Here is a 5,785-nt window from a genome sequence, read left to right as displayed (position 1 = left end):
TGTCTCCCAGCTCATCAGCCTGGATGTCATCACAGCTTTAGACGTGTTTCATCATCCCTGTTTTTTTTTTATCAGTAATGGAGCAAAGAGGTTTGTTAGGGGGGAGGTGCAGCAGTTCTCAGATATTTAAACATGTTTAGTGAGAAGACGAATGTGAAGAGAGGTATTGGATCTCATTCCTTCATTCCCTTGTATTTACAAACAAGTGTTTTAACTGTGCAAAATCCACACACGAAAGATTTCATATAAAAGCAGATATGTTTCAAAGTTGAGGCTTTGTGGTTTTTAACCTACAAAGGTGGTTTTGCTCAAATTGACCACTTTCTTTTATATTTCTTGATCTAAACTTGTAAAGTTTTGTGTCCTAGCAGTGCAAAACTGTTCTACAAACAGACCAGCCCTCAGTTTAAGCACTGGATTTCTGGACGCTTGTCAGTCAGAGTAGTCTTCTTTGCCCAACTTTGGGAAAAGTTCACTAAGTCTGGAATTTCCTATCAGGTCATCTTTGGTCTTGTTATCAAATGAAGAACTTCCCCAGGGACAAGGAACCTTTAGGCGGACTAAAAGATCTAAATAAGGTTACAGGGAAACTATTTTATTCTTCAAGTTGAATTTAGAGCAAGTCTCGCCTCTTAAAAAGCCAACAGCCAATCATAATTCTGTATTTTTATGCAGCAATTCAATTGGCCTGTCCGATTCAATGGAGCAGCTGCTCTCTGGATCTGTTAGTTATGAACTACATGTTAACATCTTAAGTGCTCACTTTTATGCACCAGTTCTGTACTTGGAGTAAGCAAAATGGACAACCCGTGCAAAGAAATCTGGACTTGCTGTGCTGGCCTAAAGCAGCCTCCTTCAGGATGAACATCCTCTCACAACACGTGGAAACACCTGAGCTCCACAGAGAGTTCTGCTGGTAGCTTCCAGCTTCACAGATAAACTTCTGTGAATGGGTTTCCTCAGAACAGCATCACCTCCCTTCACTGTCGTACCTGAAACACCTCCCTGTCCTCAGCTCCGTCCCTCCCCGTGAGTCACCCTCACCTCCTCTAACAGGAACTCTTCACTTATTGGTCGGTGTTGGTTGCGTTTAAAGGTTGTGTGGTGAAAAGTGAGATTTTGAGCTGGCACGCGGGCGCCTTGTGTCTCTCCTTTTGGCATGAACCTTTTTGTAATTTTCTACCTGCCATGCTCCAGTTCAGTTTGTCCTTTATTATGTTTTTTTCTCTGATGTTTACAATGAATGTGTATTTTAATGTTCTTATCATACTGTGTTTGTTTTTTTGTCTAGTACCACAGTATAGCCGTTGTCATTGAACTCTAAAGTCATATTGTCTTTGAAAAAAACAAACAAACAAACAAACAAACAGGTCGGCATATGAAGCAAATAAACACGATCGTTTATAAAGGGTTGTGTCTTTCATTGCATTTGAAGGCAGTACTTTTTCTGAACATCAGGGGTCAGACTGTCCTCGTGAAGCTGGTGTAAACACAATGAGTGATTCAGTCCTGAGGTTTAAAAGTGAATCTGAGACTTCACAGGAAACATGTTGAGACAGCAGCCACAAATTTGCTCTGATTTTTAATTTATTTAAAAATATATAAAATGTTTCCATAGACTGAACTGATTTGCCCCACGGCCTCCATCCAAAGGGGAAATAAATAAATAATGAGGAATAAAGTCTATTGCAATAGCAACACATTTAATCACACTGAAATCTTAACTTAAGCAGTTCTTGTTAGGAAAAAAAAAAACAAAAAAAAAAAGCAACAATATAAAAAAAAAAAAATTAAGAAAAAAACAAAAACAAAGGCACATACACACTGCAAGATTGGTTAGTTACAGTTTTTCTCAGCTCATTGGTTCATTTCTCAGATCAGAATTGAAATTCTCAAAACTACTCGTTCCATCTTCACATCATTGTGTCACTTGTGCTCATCAAAAAAGCAGTTTCTTATTTTTTTGAACAACTTGCAGATGGTTTGGGACATCCATGCAAATGATTATGAACAATTCTCTGCTGTTTCCTGAATAGCTGCTCGTCATGTTGATCAAAATGGATTATCATGGGTCTCTGTTGAACAGTCTCACCCATCACAACATTTAGTCATTAGTTCATCTCATAAGTCTTTAGGTTAGACAAGTTATCATCACATGTAAAGCATCTTTCCACACATTTCCATTAGACTTTTTCTCTACATCTGTCTGGATTGGTAAATTACTTCCTGGTCAAGCTTGACTTTCTCTAACAAATGGAAATGTGTGAAGCATCAGATCAGCCAATGATCGACCAGTTTTCTGAAACAGCTCAAAGGTTCATCTCATGAACCATCAACTGGTCAGTATGTCTGTGTACTTTCTTCTGTACAGACAGTGGAAACAAATTTCCTGTAAAGGGCAACAAAGATCTCTCCCACCTGTGGACCATGTTCTCCATCATAAGCTTACAATGGTCCAGGTTGGTTGAAGGATGCCACCAAAAGTTGGGAGAACAACTGTGTCCTCAATCATTCAGACTTTTTGTTGACAGAGAAGATTTTTGTTGTGGTGTGGATGAGAATCTGTGGCCCAACATACAGGAACAGAAGGAGGTGTAGGAAGACTGCACTGCTCTGTAATTCCCACAGCACTGCATGAACAGTTTTCCCTAAAGAGACTGTTCTAAGTTCACATTTCTACTTTTGATTTTTTTCTTTCAGTGATGCAGCACCTTCTTCTCCTTTTTGTATCAATGACAGGGTCAGTCAAACAGTGACGATAAATGTAAATTTTGTCCAGTCTCTTGTAATCAATCTCCCCCATACACTAACATGTAACTTACAACTTACAATAAGTGTCATCAAAACTTTGGGCATAGTTTACATCAGAAGGTCCTTCCATAGCAAACTGTTATACTGACAACATGACTTTGACTGTCCTATCCATACACACTGACACCAGGACTTGACATTCTGAGGCACTGACACGTTCACTGACACAGAGATTTACTTTGAGAGATGAACTAAGAGCTTTGAGAAAGAGACTGGCCTTTGCAGGTAATCCATGGTGTTTTGCTATTTGTATGAACTGTTTTGAAAAATGCACTGACTGTTTTGAAAATGGTGAGGATGGTTAAAGAAATGTACCAAAGTGACTGAGAAAAACTGAAAAACATAAAACAGTATTCTTTGCCACAAAGTTCAGCAAAAGGTCCCAGATCTTATTGAACACACTTCCCCTGTTTTCGTTGTGGGATCTCAGTCTCCCAAGATGCAGAATGTTCACCATTTCTCCAAACCAGACCATTCCAAACAAAACAGCTGATTTTTGTCCTGATCGACTCAAGCTAAGGAGCTGATAGCTCCAAGGATGGCCAACAGTGGGTCAGCTGTCCAACATTTTCCAAAAGCCTTAGACAGAAGTAAAAGATGTTTTTCCAATACATTGATAACTCACTGCATGACCAGAATGAGTGTGTTAAACTGCTCGTTAAAGATTGGCACATTACAGAGAGGAGAAACACCAGGGAACAAATTGCAGTTTTTCATTGGAGTAATAAAGTCTGTGAAGTGTTGTACACTGCACAAGAGTGTGTCGTAAATTAACTGAACAGTCATGTATACTCTTTAGACATTCGTCCCAGATCTCATCTTCTATCTCTATATCTAACTCTTCAGTCCATTTCTGTTTCAGACCTGAAGTATCCACCTCACCTATGTTAGGACGATTTGGTAAAAATGGGAAACAGCCCCATGATTATTAGGGTTAGATTTATTTATCTTTTCCATAGACTCATGTTTGTTCAGGATTTTAGAATTGGTAAATGCTCCCTGATGTGTAAATATGGAAAGAAACACTCAGATTTATTTGAAAATATAAATAAACTTCCTCACTCAACTTTGACTGTTTAAAAAACAGGTTCAACCATAGATGACGGTTTACTCCCTAAACTGGTTTAACCACACCTGGGCGTTCACACACACACACACACACACACACACACACACACACACACACACACACACACACACACACACACACACACACACACACACACACACACACACTGCTCAGTAGACCACTCCACCCTCTGAGGAGATGTGAAGTAAAAACCCAGCTGAAGCTCTGTGAGCTGTAATGATGAGTTCAAGGGTGAGTATAAGTGTGGGAAATAACATAAATTCATGAATTTGAGGCTGCAGAACTGAACTGTAGAACCAGTTAAAGCTCTTTATATGAGGCATCAGGTCAAACTGTTTCTCATTGTCCATATTGTTGTTGTTAACATATGTTTAACTCTCTGGACTCTAAAGTGTTGAATAACTAATAAGCAAAGCCATACTTTTAAACACCCTTTAAAAAACATTTCCAACTCCTCCTTTGTCTCATCAGTTAACTTTTAGTTGTTAAACTGTACTATTAAATGTACATTGTTGTAATTCAGTGTGTTGTTATTCTTTGTTTGGAAGCCCTAAGCGGACACCAATCAGTGGGTTTGATTTACTTTCCTTTTTTTTCTGGGACAACCCGTTTTTTTTTTTCTCTAACTCAGAATCTCAACTTATTCTTATCAATTAAAAATAAAAAAGTTTGTGTTCTTGTGTTAAAAAAAAAGCTGGTCAGTTGATAGTGCAGGGAGGGGGTTCAACAGAGCAAATATACATTTATTTGGACTCATGGTTTCCGTGCTGTTTACAAGTGACTTTTTCCCTCCACTGCAACACTTAAGTTCTTCTCTAAATTGGATGATGACCATCAGCTCCTTGTTATATAAGCTGTTCATTGTAATGCCAACCATTCCGTGTACATGTAAATGTTTTTGTCTTATTTTTGATTAAAAAACAAAACAAAACAAAACAAAACAAAACAAAACAAAACAAAACAAAACAAAACAAAACAAATGTCTGATTACACTAATACAAGCAATATTCACCTGAAAGGTCCAGAAGAAAAATGTCTGATTTAATAAAATAATACCTGAATTGCTGAAATAAAAAACAAAAAAACAAACGAACAAAATGTTACATTTTTCTAGCCTTATTGGACCCCCCCCCCCCCCCCCCCCCCCCCCCCCTTTGGGTGATTCAGGTGCGTTTTTGTCTTTTGATGCGTGTGAAAGAATATTTTTCTAGACTTGTCAGGTGAATGTGGCTCAGATTAAGTCAAGTAAAGTGGATTTAGAACAAGGTTGAAACAGTGGATTAGATATCAGTTCCTGCAGTTTGCCTAGGGACTGATGATATAAAATAGCCTGGTAAATGGTCACATTCATGTCAAAATTGTACATTGACTCCTCACCAATTAATACATTTGAAAAATTAACGTGAATAAATGAACTAACATTGGGCTTTATTTCTTGCATAAATAAATAAATAAACAAATAAATGAACAGAACATCTAAAAAAGTATAAATTGAATGTTAGATATTCTATTTTCCCATTGCACCCTGAAAATTAGTTTATGTCAGCTGATTTATTTAGAGCTTGGGGACTCATAACCTCAGCTCTGCACAGAAAGCACATATCGAACCTATCAAACATTGAAATAGACTCACTTATCTTATTTACAGTCAGATCCTGAATGAAAACAAAACAAAACGAAACGGAAAAAAAAAACAATACAAAAAGAAAAACAAAAACAAATAATTTAACCAGTTGTCTTTTTCTTTTATACTCCACCTCTGTTGGCGCAGTTTATTTGTTTTTGTACTTTAATGCGCTCAAAGCTGCTGTAAGATTACGTAATTTGCTCCCAGATGCACCTGAACGTCCCATCACGGTTACCTGAGACTAGGTGGGAGTCTCC

General features: G+C 37.8%; 1 protein-coding gene across 2 annotated transcripts in view; it reads left to right on the top strand.

Moving 5' to 3' along the window:
* LOC141797678 (large neutral amino acids transporter small subunit 4-like) overlaps window positions 1-4,784 on the top strand; it is a 38,464-nt gene extending 33,680 nt beyond the window's left edge. For both annotated transcript variants that reach the window (XM_074679292.1, XM_074679291.1), the window contains one exon: window positions 1-4,784. This exon is cut by the window's left edge and continues 3,056 nt beyond it. The gene's annotated coding sequence lies outside the window, so the exon portion shown is untranslated.
* The last annotated feature ends 1,001 nt before the right edge of the window (window positions 4,785-5,785 follow it).

The sequence above is a fragment of the Halichoeres trimaculatus genome, unplaced genomic scaffold (assembly GCF_033239565.1).
Source record: "Halichoeres trimaculatus isolate MK-OKI-2021-1 unplaced genomic scaffold, fHalTri1.1 fHalTri1_scaffold_9, whole genome shotgun sequence".
Taxonomy (NCBI): Eukaryota; Metazoa; Chordata; class Actinopteri; order Labriformes; family Labridae; genus Halichoeres; species Halichoeres trimaculatus.
The sequence above is the reverse complement of the archived record's forward strand: the minus strand, read 5'-3'. Positions and strand labels throughout refer to the sequence as shown.